This window comes from Pan paniscus, chromosome 13 (genome assembly GCF_029289425.2).
Source record: "Pan paniscus chromosome 13, NHGRI_mPanPan1-v2.0_pri, whole genome shotgun sequence".
NCBI classification, from domain to species: Eukaryota; Metazoa; Chordata; class Mammalia; order Primates; family Hominidae; genus Pan; species Pan paniscus.
This window is the reverse complement of record NC_073262.2, coordinates 129597150-129614998: the sequence shown is the minus strand read 5'-3', so window position 1 is coordinate 129614998 and position 17849 is coordinate 129597150. Positions and strand designations below refer to the sequence as shown.

Sequence of the window (17849 nt, the reverse complement as noted above, 5' to 3'; positions counted from 1 at the left end):
CCTCCTGCCCCAATGTGGCCAATAAGAATCATGCGTGATTGAAACACACAAGCAACCACTGGAGCAGAGTTACCATACTGATCAATATCTGGGCAGGTAAACAAAGATGTAGGCATCATATTTCAAGATCATATGAAGGACTGTGGAAATCGTTACTGAAAAGAGTTTCTTGGGGATGCAAACTTACCAAAAACACAGTTTGTAATGATACAAGAATTTCAATCACTACATAAGAAAGCATTCTCCCAGGCATCATGAGTAGTAATAAAGGGAGAAAAATACATGGTCCTTGATCTCAAGGAACCAGCAACCTAAAGCTAATGAAAGAGCTTCAATATGAGCTTCCATGAGGAAACCAGGAAGACACATCACTGATAGATACGGGTAAGTAGAGGTTTACTTCTAAGCATGGGGACCAAAAAGGCTGTACCTTTTCACTACTATAGCTCTGCTAACCTTGGTAATTTGCACTGAAAGGCTCTCTCCCATCACCTACATCAACCAGAAGTCTTACTCACTCTTGTAATGCTAGGTCAACCCCGATAGAACCAATGGAAGAACTCTTCCCAATTCAAACTCTTCAGCTTTCGGCACCTTCCGTTTGTTTGTCTTCATTCAATCATCACCACATCCTGCCAGACGTGTAGGCATTTCTGCACCACTCTGTTCTCTCCTACCAGGATCATAAGCTCTAAAATGGTAGGGGACCCCCTGACATATCTCCCTCTCCCCAGCGTCTGGGACAGTTCTGAACACACAGTAGCTGTTCAATAAATATATGGACTTGACTCAACAGCACCTGCTTATGACTTCCAACGCTGCCCAGTGAGGTTCTGACACAACTCACTGCCCATGAAGGGAACTGCATGGAGGAATTAGAAGAGGCAGACTGGGAAGGTGCCCGCAGTCCAGCTCTCAAAAGCAGCAGCCAGCACACATGGCCTTGGACCCATTTGCAGAACCCAAATGTTCTGGCAGCACTGGCCTGGCTGGGAAGGGAGGGTGGGCAAAGCACAGTTAAGCCAGGAGGGAAAGCAAGTAAACAGTTGATCCCTCTTGCTCATTGCCCAAGAGTGGCACCTTTTCAAAGATGTGTCCATCTGTGCATAAGCTGACATGGCAACTGTTAAAACCATAGTGAAAAGATGTTAGAGAAAGCAGTGGGAAACGGAGTCCGTCTTTTCAATCCACAGCTGAAGTTTCCGTTGTCAAAGAGAAATTCAAAAAAGCAGTCAAAGCCAACCCCTTTTTTATATTTTTGCTTCTCTACTGATGAAGATCCCAGTGCTTCCCCATAACTGATTCTCCTTTCCTGTTGAGAGCATGGGAGAATTATACCTCCCCAACCCCTGGTACCCTTCCTGACTAGAACACCCCAAAATAAACAGAGCAGGCCTAGCCCCCACACTCACTTCTGCTGGATAAATCCCTACTTCAAGGCATTTTGATACAGTGAAAAACAGGCCAATTTGTTAGCTTTCATTAAAGATGATACTCAAACATATTATATAGGCTTATAAAACTTTTACCATAAAGATTTTATGAATACTGTAAGACTAAAAGTTAAAAACCTGGACACCGTTTTTGCCATATGTATTTGTAAAGGAATCTCTCTTTGTTCAAAATGGTAAATGCTTTGAAATTACATATTCATGAATCAAATCACCATTAGTTGATTGCTTAAAACTGTTTTATATGATGAGATCCAAATTCTCCTTTGCCTTTAACAGTTGTTTTTAAAAAGACTGGTCTTAATTGCACTTGTGAGTGCAGGCCAGGACTTGACACCTCATTCCAGATGGCCTGGGAACTCTGTTAGAACTAGCTGAGGGCAGAGTCAGAAGCAAGCTCGACGTGGCACCCTGACTCCGGGCCACAGGGCAGAAACCCATGGAGGCTGAAAGACTGCTCAGACTCCCAGAGGGAAACACAGAGTCCTCTGGTGTTTTCTTTAGCGTTTCTTCAAAAGAAAAAGCCCGCAGATTAATAATTTCCATGAAGGGAACTGCATGGAGGAATTAGAAGGGGCAGACTGGGAAGATGCCCGAGGTCCAGCTCTCAAAAGGAGCAGCCAGCACACACGGCCTTGGACCCATTTGCAGGGCATTCGAGGAGAACCAGGGCTGAGCCAACCAAAGAAATGCCACATGCTGAAGTAGAAAACTCATGTCAGGAGAAGAATAATCATCACACTCTTCTTTATAAAGCCCTTTCAAGGTGCACTTCTCCACTTAGCTTTCACTCCCAATAGAATCATCTCAGTTTTGCAGAAGAGGAAACAGAGGCTCAGAAGGTGTTAGGGACACATCTGAGGTCACTGAGCTAGCATGAAGAACAGCGAACCTTCTGAGTCTTTTCCCACTTCCCCACGTGGCCATCGGTTCTCACACCGAAAGTGTTCAGGGTTGCACCTCTCACCATTCCCGCCCTTCCTGCCCAAACCCAGTGTCCCTTTTCTTCATGGATATGGACATGTGGGAAGCTCACTGCTATCCAAAAACAGAAAAATAAGAAGTTCCAGTCTAAGTTCTCAATTCTGTGGGACTCTGCTGATATAAAAGACGTAACTCTAAAGTTCCCACGTGGGTCTCCTTAAATTCCACTGGCTACTAGCATGGTTCGGCTTTCTAGAACCAAGAAGACCTTGGGTATAACAATACAACCCAAACCACAATAATGCCCGATTTGTAATCATGCCAGCTCTTAAGGGTATTTTAAATCCTTCCAACTCAGTGTTATTGATACAAAAGCCATCTTACTCTCTGAAGAATGGCCGAATTGCTTTGTTTCCAACTCTGAAAACTACACTGTTTTGAATATGAGTTGATCTGAGGAGAATGTTTTTAAGCATAAAAACTTATTTCGAAGAGAATCACAAAGTTGATGTCAGCCCCTAACCTACACCGACTACTGTGTGTGTGCTCTGCGTTGGAGCCACACTCGGCACAAGGCTTCCTGGCTGTCCACTCAGTCTCAGGTACACTCTGTCTTCTACTTCCCCACCTTTGCATTCATGTGTCAAATTGTTTCTATAGTTTCCACTTGTGTCATATGATCTACTACCTCTCTCCTTAACCTCCAGCATCCTCTGCAGGCTTTCTCAAAGGGTCTTATCTTTGTGTTTCTGATATGTACTCACATTTGTTCAGCACACAGGAAAGAATCTGGACAAGCTTCCTTGGGGTGGTAGGAGGTGTCCCCATGAGTGTAAAGGAAAAAGTGTTAGTAGGGAATTAGGAGATAGTTTCCCAGCTCTGCCTGGGACTCGTGGAGACACCCTTCACAAGATGCTTCATTTCAGCAGTCTCCAGTTGACTCATACGTGAGAGGAGGCTACTGAAAAAGGGGACTTCCAGGGTCCCTTCCATGACTCTGAAGTTGGACAACCTGTGATTAAATCCCAACTCCTCCACTTTTTAGCTACACAACCTTGAGCAAGTAGGTTACCCTCTTGCTCTTGGTCTTAGTTTCCTTATCTATAAAATGGGAATACTGAGTAGCTCCTTTGTTGGGTTGTTGAAGGATTAGAAGAGATAATGCATATAAAATGATTAGCTGAGTGCCACATGACAGTAAATGCCTGCTGAACATTGGATGGTATGATTGTTCATCTCTAACGTCATCAAGAATCATGTGCTAAATGTCTACTTGTTCCTATCATTAATTAACTCTGTATAAGAGATATACAAAATGGGCTGGGCATGGTGGCTCATGCCTGTAATCCCAGCACTTTGGGAGGCTGAGGCGGGCGGTTCACGAGGTCAGGAGATTGAGACCATCTGGGCCAACGTGGTGAAACCCCGACTCTACTAAAAATACAAAAATTAGCTGGGTGTGGTGGCATGGGCCTGTAATCCCGTGCTACTTGGGAGGCTGAGGCAGGTGAATGGCTTGAACCCAGGAAGCAGAGATTGCAGTGAGCCCAGATCTTGCCACTGCACTTCAGCCTGGCAACAGAGCGAGACTCTGTCTCAAAAAAGAGATATATAAAATGACAAAACCAGTGACTTCTTAAAATACAGAGCTCAATTCTGTTTGCAAACCCTTTGGCAGTGTTTTGTACAAAGTGTTGAGTTGCTAGTTACTAAATATCTGTCTTCTGAGAAATAGATATAAAAAGGTAATTAATGACTTTCATTAAGCAGCACGCTTTTGTCACATGAAGGAGCCTCTGGGTGACTGACAGAGCTGGAGTGTCCAGCCAAGATCTTCTTTTCTCTGCTTAAATCATACATTGGACATTTACAGGCCTGGGTGAAACGGCCCTGCTCCAAAGAACTTGGTAGAGAATATGAGTATTTATGAGCCTTGCCTCTGTGTTCTTGTCAATGGAGGTCAGCCCTCAATTTTACTCAAAGAAGCAGTGAGCATGCTTCAAAGAACCTCAGGAACACTGCCCGTGTTAAGATGATTTACCTCAATTACAGCACCAGTAGTTAAGATCATAAAGTTTATTGATTTGTGGTTCTTGATGAAAAACTGTTCAGTCCTCTACCCTTATGTAAAATGCAGTAGCCTCTGCATTTTACATCTAAGGGAAGAGAAGCAATTTTGTCCAGATAAGAATTGCTAAAAGGAACACCATGAGTTGATGGCCATTTTCCCTACCGTTCGCCATCCGTGTAAATAGAGATGTTTGATTTGCTGGTATTCATAGATCCTGCCCATGATCTGATGAACGCACTATGCCATGCAGTGAAATTATACTGGAGTCGCAGGATAGCATAGTATCTCTCCCTTAAATTAGGGAGCTAAAGAGGCAATCACTTTTTTTCTAAACCAGGAAACCTCTAAATAATTCACCAGTGTTCTCTGGGATTTCTATTGTCAGATGAGGGCAGCAGCATGCGACCCATGTTCTCTCTTTCAAGAATGTTACTTTATTAGCATTCCATGAACTGCAAAGCTTCCAAAATGCCTCCCCTGAAAGGATGGTTGTTAAGTCATTTACCGTCAAAGACCAAAAAGGCCTGAAGGGACCCCAGGTCTAACAATTTAGCAAGACATTCTTGGAAAAGGGGAGATGCTTAAAGACAGTAACCACACTTTACTTTTTGAGTCAATAATTATAATATTCTCTCTTTATAGTGTGAAATTAACTTAAAATGGTATAACTTTCATACAAATGGAAATTTCAGTTTTGGTTTACGAGAAAGGTAATATTTAGATGTGACTTTAGAGAGAAAATATTCGCATTTCTATCTCTTCAATCAATCAAGACTGCAACAGTGGAGATTCCCTAATTCTGAAATAATATCTGGAATCTCAAAACAAGAAGCCTTGAAATGGAGATCTCTGTGATTTACAGTGGTCAGCACCCTGCATTGTGAAACAGAGATCAACTCAGCCCCTAGTTTACCACTTTACCTGTTGTACTTTTCTCTCCCCTCCAGTTGGTTAATTTTGGAGACCCTTAATGAACAAAAATGACTTAAAATCAACAGGCCATAATCCAGTTAACAATCGAGAAAGCTATAACATCAGGTCCACTATGTCAGGCCAGTGTTTCCTGCAATATAGACAAGATATGGTCGGACTTCTAGAATTCCCCCACCTCCCAAAAAAAGAAAGAAAAGTCAAAGGGAGACAAAGAATATTTGTGGGACAATTGCTACATGCTCACTCTGTTTACTGCTCCCCTACCCCTACACCTTGAAGTGTATATAACTTGATTCATTTTCACAAACTGGACATGTGAGACCAATATCCAGATCAAGATATGAGGATATTTCTGAAAATACCACAATATTTCCTGCACTTATAAGCCACCACAAGCCCCCTTCCAGTTACTATACCCCGATACCCAACAGTACCCACGATCCTGATTTCTAACTATAGATTTTTCCCCTATTTTTGTCCATAAGTGGATCCATACAATATGTACGCCTTGTGAGTGGCTTCAATTTACATTATGCTTGTGAGATTTATCCACATTGTTATAAGTGGTTTCTATCCTACTTATCCCTCCAAGTAGAATTTCCTTGTCTATTTTACAGGTGAGGAATTGAGGCTTAAAGATTTTAAGCAACTTGGCAAAGCCAAATAGCTGGTCAGTGGCTGAGTCAGGAACTCAAACCTAGATCCCTGCCTATTCTCCTTCAGACATGAGATGTTCCAGTTGTCTTCCTCAGCCCCTACATCAGCATGTCTAAACCTCCAGAATGTATTATTGCCTCAATTACGACTTGGAGACAGGGTCTGTTTAAAAGACAGCAGAAACAATGCATCTTCTGCCTTAAATAAGGCTCACTGCAAATAGTAAGGCTTTATTTTGGATAACTGGATGCATCTAGAATTAGGATCTCCTTTGACAAGGAGTAAGGTTTGGCAATAGATAGGTCCAGCTGCAAAAGTCAGCCTTGGTAGTTAACTCTCAAGTATTTTCTAAAATAGAGAACAGTTTGTAACTTCTTACAGGAATAATTCTCTATGCTCGTTCTATCTCTTAATACATCTATATCTATGTATATGAGGTCTGTAAAATGATAGAAAAAGTATGAAAACCCTTCGGAATATTAAAATCCTACCTTCCTCTCAGAAGCTCCAGGGCCAATGTGTCTGCTCGGAGGGGCAGCTGGAGCCCCCGGCCTCTTCTGATGTTTCTGATGCAGATTCCACACCAGTCCGCAGAGAGGGCCAGCCTGGCACAGTGTGGGCAGCCGCTCTCCACCTCGCAAGGCCTGAGTCTTTGCTCAACTCCACTACAGGGACCCTGCAGCCTCAAAGGATTCCTTAGGTCCAAACTGCGGCCTGCTTCAGGCTTCCCAGGCATCTGGGTCCTTTGTCTGTTCCGACCTTTATCTTGGGGTCCAGGAGACTTGCCATTGTCTCTTTATGACCTGGTTTTCCTGAAGATGTTCAGGTGGGGCACAGTGGAAGGGAAGGACAGGGGAAGAGACTTACAGTGGCCTCCTCAGGGCCCTGATATGAGTCCTACTCCCAACCTCTTGCTTCTTGATCTTGAGACTGTCTTTGGGTAAGTTTTAATTACATTATTTTAAAAAGAAAAGAGCAGTGAGGGCAAGAGTGTTTAAATGATAATACACTGAGCTCAAAATAGAATAAAATATTGCCTCCTCCTGAAACACACTGGGTCCTGGCCCTGCTGCTTGCCACCTGCTATGACTTTCATCCTAAGAGAATGGTGGCAGCTGGATTCTCCCATTCTCAGCTTTTAGCAGCCCTGGCCCTATGCACAGAAGTTTCCATCAAACAGCAACCATTGCCCAGTTTGCTGCAGTGGTCCTTAATCTGAAGTGTGCACAGAAATGAAGAACCTGTTTAAAATGCAGATTACTGGATCCCCTCCACCCCCTCACCACAGATTCTGATGCAGTAAGTGGTGGTTGGAGCCCAGGAACTTCATTTTAACGAGCACCCAGATGACTCTGTTGCAGATAATATATCAAGTCACTGAGAAATGCTGTGGCAAATGAATTCACTTCAACCAGATGTGGGTTCATATCTGGGGTCCACCACGATCTGGCACAGGTCACTTCCCTCCCTGGGCCTCAGGCCCCTCATCTGTACCCAGAGGGGGGCCTGGACCTCTGACTCCCACACAGAGGTTCGAGTGTCCATGATTGTTTTGTTCCCAGTGAGACACAGGCGTCAGGTGGCGGAGAGATGGGATAGTGCAAATGTGTCACACCAGCAACCTGCCTCATTGGCCAGCTGCCTGAGCAGCTTCTCTGGAGACTGTTGCCTGTCCTACCAGCTAGCTGCTCATGACTTTTGGCAGCTGGGCACAGAAGCAGCCATGCTATGCTCCTTGGCAATGTCCTCCAACACATTTTGTCTCTCTTCAGTGCCGTCCTCCCATCCCAATTTTTTTTTTTTTTATACTTTAAGTTCTGGGATACGTGTGCAGAACATGCAGGTTTGTTACATAGGTATATGTGTGCCATGGTGGTTTGCTGCACCCATCAACCTGTCATCTCGTTATAAGCCCCAGATGCATTGGGTATTTGTCCTAATGCTATGCCTCCCCTTGCCCCCAGCCCCCAACAGGCCCTGGTCTGTGATGTTCCCCTCTCTGTGTCCATGTGTTCTCATTGTTCAACTCCCACTTATGAGCGAGAACATGCGGTGTTTGGTTTTCTGTTCCTGTGTTACTGTGCTGAGAATGATGGTTTCCAGCTTCATCCATGTCCCTGCAAAGGACATGAACTCATTCTTTTTTATGGCTGCATAGTATTCCATGGTGTACATGTGCCACATTTTCTTTATCCAGTCGATCACTGATGGGCATTTGGGTTGGCCCCAAGTCTGCTATTGTGAATAGTGCTGCAATAAGCACACACGTGCATGTGTCTTTATAGCAGAATGATTTATAGTCCTTTGGGTATATACCCAGTAATGGATTGCTGAGTCAAATGGTATTTCCGGTTCTAGATCCTTGAGGAATCGCCACACTATCTTCCACAATGGTTGAACTAATTTACACTCCCACCAACAGTGTACAAGCATTCCCATTTTCCACATCCTCTCCAGCATCTGTTGTTTCCTGACTTTTTAGTGATTGCTATTCTAACTGGCATGAGATGGTATCTCATTGTGGTTTTGATTTGCATTTCTCTAATGACCAGTGATGATGAGCTTTTTTTCATATGCTTCTTGGCCACATAAATGTCTTCTTTTGAGAAGCATCTGTTCATATCCTTTACCTGCTTTTTGATGGGGTTATTTTTTTCTTGTAAATTTTTTAAATAAACTTTTTATTTTGGAATAATTTTAAATTTACGTAAAAGTTGCAAAGATACTGCAGACAAGTCTATTCCCTAAATGTTAACATCTTACAGTACATTTGTCGAAACTAAGAAACCAACATTGATACATTCCTCTGAACTAAATTCCAGACATTTAGATCGCACCAGTTTTTTTCACTAATTTCCTTTTTCTGTTCGGGGTCCAATCCTGGAGACCACAGTACATTTTGTTACCAAGTCTCCTTAGTCTCTTTTGGTCTGTGGCTCTTTCTGAGTCCTTTCTTGACCCCCATGACCTTGACAGTCTTGAGTGGTAGCAGACAGATATCGTGAAGAATTTCATTCGGTCCGGTTTGTCTGCTATTTGTCCTCATGGTTAGACTGGGGTTATGGGTTTTGGTGAAGAATACCACAGAGGTGAAATGCCCTCATCACATATCAACGTGCTGTCAACATGACTTATCACTGGTGACATTAACCTTGACCACTTAGATAAGTAGTGCTTTCCTCAGTTTTCTCCACTTTGAACTTTTTCTTTTTAAAATGAGTTCCAAGGGAATAAAGCTTTGGCCTTTGCCACTAAGAGTTACCTGGATAAACTGGAAGAGGTAGGAGTGGGCATCTCAAGGTGGCTTTGTCACTCTTGGGCATGAGTAGGATATAGTGGTCTGGAATCATCCCTAACCTTGCTGGGTTCTGCACCCCTCATTCCAGGTGAAGTGGGGTCTGCTAACGTTGGTGTGGGTGTGTGAAATAGGAGGGCTGTTTAAGAAATAGTTGCTGATTGGGTGGGCTTGCCACAGAGCCTAGGCCGCTGTAGTTTTAATGAGCTCCCAGGTGACTGCGATGTACATCAGCCTTTGAGAACCACTGAGCTACAGCTCGGATTTTTCTTGCAACTGAACATATCCACCGGAGTTTCATTCTGGTATTTATATCTGCCAGCAGGTGGAACCAGAGGCCTATGACATTAAATCTGCTGAAGAAAACTAGGACAAATTCCAGTCAACAAAGCATTCCGCATCGTAAGCAGAATTAGGGTTATTTTGAAACAGATGGGCGCTACAGAGGCTGCTGCATTGAATATTATGGAGTTGTTTATTGTCTAGATGGCCCGAAACCCAGGAGTTATTTGCCAGCATCTAGCAGTTTCTATGTCATATCAGAATTCTTCCAGAGCAGAGGAGACTGACAAGGCACTGGGAGAGATATAGATACAGATATGGATATGAATGTAGATAGTTTAACCAGTTCTAATCCTGAATTTCCTCCTGCTATTGTGCATGCTGCCTCGTGTTAGTGAGTGCTTTGCAGGAATGATCCGGAGCCTCCTAAATATGCTAACTCCAAATCAGAGGAGATAAACAGACATAATCTATGGTAATAAGACAATCAATCCTGGATGCAGTAATACTCAAAATGATCTATGTTAGGCCTAATCAGGTGGTACTGGTTACTGGCTCACATTTTCACTCAAACCCCCCACTTGTACTTGCCCCCAATCCTCCTCTTTGCTTCTGCCCCTCCTCCCCCTCCCCCGCCCCAACCCCCAGGAGAGCATCAGAAGGGCGGAAGTGAGATAAAAGGCCCATCTAGCTCTCATTCTGACTGTGCCTGATGCCTGGTTCAGAGTGCACACTGCTGTCTAAGGACACTCAGAACTTGGTTTGACTTGGGGGTTTCTCTGGCCTAGCACTGAGTGAATGTACAAGACCAGGGCTTATAAATTGAGTATTCCATGAGTTCTAGGAATCTGCAAAAGTCTCCAGCACCAGTGGTTCCTTTCAGGAGAATATTTCTAATTCCTTAGCCTACGACCCCAGGGCGTTAGCTGTTGCTGTTCTGCCTGGTCCGCCTAGGCTCAGAGAGGTCACGAAGGCTGTCATGGACTCAATATTTGTGTTCCCTCAAAATCCATACGTTGAAGTCCTAACCCTCAATGTGATGGCATGTGGAGGTGGGGCCTTTGGAAGGTAATTAGGTTTATATGAGGACATGAGGGTGGAGCCCTCATGATGGCATTGGTAAACTTATCAGGGAATGAAGAGGCCAGAGCTTGCACTCTCTGCCAATGTGAGGTCACAGTGAGAAGGCAGCCATCTATAATCCAGGAAGAGGGACCCCACTATAACCTGATCATATTAGTACCTGGAACTTCTAGCCTCCAGAACCGTGAGAAATAAATTTCTGTTGTTTAAGCCACCCGGTCCATGGTAGTATTTTGTTAAGGTGGCCTAAACTGACTAAGACAGCATCTTTGAAGTTGGCAGCTTGGCAACTGGTAGTTCAGCAGGTGCTGGCTGTCACAGCTGCTGGGCAGGCCCCCAGTGATCAGAGGGGTGAACAGATGTGCTTTCTGGTGGAGAAGAAAGCACATCTTTCTTAGGACTCTGTCCTAAGTGGTGGCTTCATAATTGCCGGGGACAGCAGCTCCCTCCCTCCAAGGGACACAATGCCAGCTGCATGGCTCACCCTCCTATACGAGCAGGGACAGTTCCTCCATTCACAAATAACAAGATCCCCTACACCATTGCGTTTTGCCCAGGCTCTCAAATCTTCTGTTCAGCTAAAGGTATAAAGAAGCATTTTTGATAATATTTAGACCTGTTTTATTTTTTTCTCACTCCCTTCCACTTGAGTTTCAAACCAGAGAGATGGCCCAGTTTCCAGTCCTTCAAACCAAGGATCAAGGGAATGTTTTCATTGACTTTTGAAATCAAAGACCATTTGAAATTAGCCAACATTTCCCTCAGAAACCTCAATCTTCTTAAAACACTCCTTAACCTTTGCACGTGAAAAAAAGTACAAGTAAACATCATCCCAAGCATTCAAGGAATAAGGAAAAAAAAAGACAAGCCAGTGGGAAAAGAACTTTGAAAAGGGACAAAAAGTTGGCAACTTCTGCTGAGAACAACCATCCCCGAGTGGTCAAGTTTAGGTCACCCTGGACAACTACTGCAGATAACCATGTGTCTTGTAAAACAAGGCTGTTGGGCCTGGGAAAAGAAATGGATTGAGGTGGCTGGCCCCTAGGCTAGGTGGCCTGACTGACTAGCAGCAAATAAAGTGAACCACATAACTGGCCCCAGGTCCCACAGCTACCCAATACTTCCGTGCCACATTCCCGCAGAAAACACAGCATGCTTCGAAGGGCTAAATACTAGATGCTGGATTTAGAAGAGTGATTCTCAAATCCACGTCGGGGAGCTTGGTGAGAGGCAGATTCTAGGGTTCTACTGGAAGATTCCAGATCAATGTCTGTTGGGGGACCCAGAAATGTGCATTTTTTAACATGCACCTCAAGTGAGCTAGATGCCCACATGCCCCACTTTGAGAAACTCTGATCACAGGAATGCCATAGTGTGTTCTGTGGTTATGTTTGCCTTTGATCATTTGCACTAGCATGGCATTTGGTTTAGTACAAGTAGGTTTCTGGTGACATTTACTATGAGTCAAAGACTCTGGTAGTTTCCTAGGTTATGCTATGCTCAACCTTGGATGATGTAGATTTTAAAAGATACCAGTGCAACCCAGCTATCCTGAAAAACACAACAAATACAATCGTTAGTTAAAATTCTATTTGTGATGACACTGGAGTAGAAGAAACTGGCCCAGTGTCACTCACCCAGTCCTAGGAACAAGGGAATTCACCTCTGGATCCCTGGTGCCTGGTACATAGTGGGTGCATCATAAATGCTTGAGGAATGAATGAAAGAACAAGCTAACACACCATTAGGGCAAATTTCAATTTCTGGCCTCAGCCACTAAACAGCTCTCAAATCCTGAGACACAAATAGTGAGGAACAGGTGAGTGGGGGCTACAAACCCATATACTTTGGAACACAATTCAGTCTATTTGTTTTGTCTATGAAATTCACAAGCTTTGCCTGGGCTCTGGGGTTCTGGACACATTAAAGAACATTCAGTAGCTAGAAATAGGCTGAGATATGAGATGTATTACATCTATTGATGCTGAATGCTGTCTTAAATGTTTTAAAAGTTCAAATTATCTTTACTTTTCAACTACCATAAGCCTGATTAGTATATAACTACAGGTCCAGAAATACCAATATCAATGCATAATTACAAAAACAATCCCGACCTAGGAAATTGTCCCTGAGATATCTGCGGCCTAGGAGAACACAGTGGTCCAAAGCCCTTATTAAAGCTGACAGCCACCTGGCATCCATCTTTTGCAGGTGGAACTAGAGGAAGACAAACTGCTCTGAGAAAAACCTGCAATTAGAGTGAGTCATGGCTGGTATCAAAGGTACCCAAATCATTAGGGGCAGGGCTGAGGGAATCACTGGGAACCTCCCAGCCCAACCCTACCACATGTGAGGCCTGTGGCCAGATGTGTGCTTGGTGGGCAAGAAAAGAAAAGAGGGCGGGGGGAAGTTGAAAATATGTGAAAGAGGAATGATATACTTATCAAAAGTATGATAGCCATGAATTTTGAGAGGCAGCAGCTTGTGGTTTAGGAAACCAGGGTGGGCTTCTCCACAAAGGTCTAGATAACTTGGACCATGAGGGCGATGCAACCTTTATCTGTTTGGAGTAGATAAGCTCCATGAGATACGTGGCAGTGAGAAGCCATCTGGAGAAATGCACAAACAAGCAGGAGCCCTTGCTCTCTGCACCCCAGAGCTGAGAAATTCTTATGTGGGTCAGAGTTAGCCTAGAATTGTGGTGGCTGGGAAGCCAGTTTCTGTGATGTGAAAAACTGTCTGAGAAGTATGATGGTCATTTTAAAACCACGCCTGTTTCTGTATTTGATGGCATTTAACCCTGAGTCTAATTAACCACTTTTTGTGTGTTCTTTTAGGTCTGATTAACTCATTATCCCTCTCCCAAATCCTAATCTTGTGCCCCATTAGAGAAAGTGTGTGTGTGTGTGTGTGTGTGTGTGTGCATGTGGATGAGTGCATGGAAGTGTGTGCCTGCATGTGTTTGCATGAGCGTGTGCTTGTGTGTGCTAACCTACAGAGGCAGGAGACAATCCTGTGACTGAAACCTAACATCTTTTTTTTTTTTTGAAGTTCAATGAGCTCCTTTATTTATTTATTTTTTATTATACTTTAAGTTCTAGGGTACATGTGCACAATGTGTGGTCTCGTTACATAGGTATACATGTGCCATGCTGGCCCGCTGCACCCATCAACTCGGCATTTACATTAGGTATTTCTCCCAGTGCTATCCCTCCCCCATCCCTCACCCCATGACAGGCCCCAGTGTATGATGTTCCCCACCCTGTGTCCAAGTGTTCTCATTGTTCAATTTCCACCTATGAGTGAGAACATGTGGTGTTTGGTTTTCTGTCCTTGTGATAGTTTACTCAGAGTGATGGAAACCTAACATCTCTTACAAACAAGCCCATCCAGCCTCAGGAAGGCCAAGGAGTGTCTCAGACTGGTTTTACACCCTTGAAATGGCCTGCCTCAGTCTCAAACTGAACTAGAATTAAACTCAGAAATTATTTTAAAATGGTCTCTGCTACAGAGAGATATTCAATAACAACAAAAAATGAGTTATTCCTAAATGCCTATTAATAGACATTAATTATTTATAAATTCTAGTAAAATAAAACTTATTTTATGAACAGAAAAAGAAAACTCCAGAACTAAATTTTTTAAACATCATTCCCAAGTTAGGAACCTAGAATTAGGCTCATCTTGGGTAACTGAAGATTTAGATAAGGGAAGAGGAATATGTTGCTCTCTGAACTTCATTGGAAGTATCTAAATATGTGCTTTGGCCAGATAAAAAGCTAGCAGAGAAAGGACTATATGGTTTTAAGACCATAAGGAACCCTACAGATTTAATTAAGTGTGGATGGGAGACTGTGTATGAGATGCATCCAGGATGACATCATAAACATCATGCATTTCCAGAACACGAGGGGTGTCTTCAGGATGGTAGATCTGACTTGCTCATGTCAGAGATGGGAAATGGAAGTTCAGAGAAGGTAAATGGTTTTCCTAAGAGCTAAGAGGCACAGAACCACACCCCAAATCTCCCGTTTTCTCTTCCAGGCATTTCATTCTGCTTAGAACCTTGCTTACCAAATCTGGAGTGGATACCGGTGTCTTACAAAGCTGCCCTTCTGCTACCTCGCTCTGGTGGGGAACGAGAGTAGGGCATGGGTTCTGAACCAGAAAGAGCTGAGGTTGAATACTGGCTTTGCCTCTTATTTTGTGTCCTAGGATAAGCTACGTTACTCACTGATCCTCAATTTTCTTATCTGTAAAATCTAGCTCATGGGTGTGTTCTGAGGACCAAATGAATTAAAGGATATGAGCACCTGGGTCAAAGCAATGAAAGGTAAGTGGTGCTGACTGTTACACTAATGACCCCCTTTCCAGGCTGCCCTTCTCAGAAATGCCCCCACTATCCCTCTGGTTAGTCACACAAGCCCAGACCCTAGAGTCTTCCTTGACACCTTCCTCTTCCACTCGTCCTGTCCCCAAATTCAATCCATCAAAACCTGTCATTTTAACCTGAACATTCCCAAATTTGTCCATTGTTCTCTATCTGTCCTGTCACCAACTATGTTTGAGTCACCTGTATCATGGGCCTAGACCAGTGCCTAAACCGCTGTGATGGTTAATGTAGGTGTGAACTAGACTGGCTTGAGGGATGACTAGATGGCTGGTGAAGCAGTGCTCCTGGGTGTTTCTGAAAGTTGCCAGAGACTGACTGACATTCAAGTCAGGCGACTGAGAGAGGAAGATGTGCCCCAATGTGGGTGGGCACCATCCAGTGGATTGCCAGTATGGCTAGAACAGGGCAGACGGTAGAAGGGTACGCAGCCTGCTGAGTCTTCTTGCTCTTCCTCTCTCCTCCTGTGTGGGATGCTTGCTTCCTCTCCTCTTGCCTTTGAATATGATGAGCCAGCCAAGTAAAACGGGCTCCTAGAGAATCTCCAACTGACCTGTGCAATGGGAGGATGGGGTGGGGTCTCGGGAAGTTCCAGCCATTTGCAGGGGGGAGGAGCCTGGCCCCTCCTGTTCCTGGGTGGTGACCTGGGATTCAATTGGTGAGATGGGGGCCTGTTAACAGGAACCATCTTGCTTTGCTGAGTTTTTTCCTTTTTTCACCCAATAAATTCTGCTTTTCTCACCCTTCTATGTGTCCACGAGCCTTATCTTTCCTGGTTGTGTGACAAGAACCTAGTTTTTAGCTGAACTGAGGAGAAAGTCCTACAACAATGAGACTGCAGTTTCTTCAGCTCTTGGACACTGGGACTTTCAGCAGTGGCCTCTTGGGGGCTCTTGGGCCTTGGGCCTCAGACTGACGGCTGCGCTGCAGGTTTCCTTTGTTTTGAGGCTTTTGGACTGGGAATGAGCCACACGAATGGCTTCTTTCTTTCCCCAGCCCGCAGATGGCCTATCATAGGACTTTGCTTGTAATCACTTAGCTGATTCTCCATAATAAACTCTTTTTTATACATACCTACATCCTATTGGTTTCTGTCCCTCTGAAGAACTCTAACACAACCCTAAACCATTTCCCCACGCTCGCCCCTGTCTTCCTACCAGCCATTCTCCACACAGCAGCTGGGAGAGCTTTTCAAAAACAAACATCTCTCCTTGCTTCATGTCCTCTAGCTCTTGGCTCAAACACAAATTCTCCAGGGAAGTGACTGTGTCCTCTGATCACCCCCAATGAGGGTCCTTTGCCTGAAGCTCTCACAGGATCCCCTCCCTTCACAGCACATGATGCCATGGTTAGTGATTATTCATGAATCTAATCATTTTGACAGCGTGCATTCTCACTGCGTTGTGAGCTCCATGGGGGCAAGGACAGTGAGGGTTTATGTCCACATTCTATGCCTGGGGATGAACAAATAAATGAACAAATGCAGGAATGGAAGGAGGTGTAGAGTGCTAAATATTGCCTTCATTATACAGATGTAAAGACTGAGGCTCGACGTAGGTGGGCAGTTTCTTGAGGTCTCACACCAGAAAACGGTATGGTCCATATGTCCAGGGGTCAGATCCAAGCCCAGCGCTCTTCATATTCCGCCAGTTTGCTTTGGACACCAGTACACACGTTTCCCTTTACCATCCAACCTTTCTCTACTCCAACTAGTGGCTTGGCAAAAAATTAGAGATTTTTAATGGGGGGCTAGCAGGCTATAGGAAGGGTTGTAATTGGTACATGGAGAAAAAAGAGTACAAATTGAATATTTGAATTAAAAAAAAAAGATGATCATGAAAAGGCACAAAATGTGTTGCTGTTTAGTCCAAGTGTAACAGTGTTCTAGAATTGTTTCTATGGATCTGAAGACAGATTAAGGGCAAGTGACTTGGCAAAAGGCCTAGACCTGTTTTCAGATAATTATCTCACAGTAGAAAAAAATAAGGGCAGTACAAGCTCCAGTGAGGACACTACACCAACATGACAGATCTAAATGGAACATACTTCTATGAGTCATTTATAGCTTTAAATACTATAGAGAAAAGAATGCATAAAACATGCCCAAACAGCCTCTTTTTGATGTGGTGAACTCTTTTAAAACCACATTGTTCAAATTTACGTTAAAATGCAAACTCTTCATGTTTACAATGGTACTATTGGAGGAACTCAATATAAAAGTACAACTGTTACATTCCAAAGACAAGACTTAGAACAATAGGCCAATTCCCAGTGTGAATTTATGAGCTGCTAAACCTCAAAAGATTTCTTCAATTAGCAATGAAGACTCTTGACATATTTGCAGCCTGATATAGGGGCTGCTCTTTATATAATTTGGGGTGTATCAGAACTTTTCCTTACTTTTATTTACCTCGGATGACAACTATTATGCTTCTCCCTGTGCAGCGTTTGATCCTGCTAATTACGCTACAGGGCCAGGATGGTGTTTCACGGTTCACCATTGCTCCTGGGGCAGGCTACAAATTATACATAATGCACTGCATTGTAATTGCTGCATTGTGAACTTTGCTCGCCTTTCCAACACAAAATACCGACATCTAAGTTGTTTTATTATTAAAAACCATAAGGGATTCTTTTGGATTATAAACATCTGAAGACGCAACATTCTCATGAATTCCAGTCGGCTATTTCGGACACTCAGTGGGGCAGACAAGGCTGAAAAGCAAAGCAAATACACTTCATATTCGTGTTTACAGAAAAAAA

At 43.8% G+C, this 17849-nt stretch overlaps 1 protein-coding gene across 7 annotated transcripts in view; it reads right to left on the bottom strand.

Moving 5' to 3' along the window:
- Window positions 1–17849, bottom strand: part of RHBDD1 (rhomboid domain containing 1) — a 164056-nt gene that overhangs the window by 6033 nt on the left and 140174 nt on the right. The gene's annotated exons all lie outside the window — the stretch shown is intronic.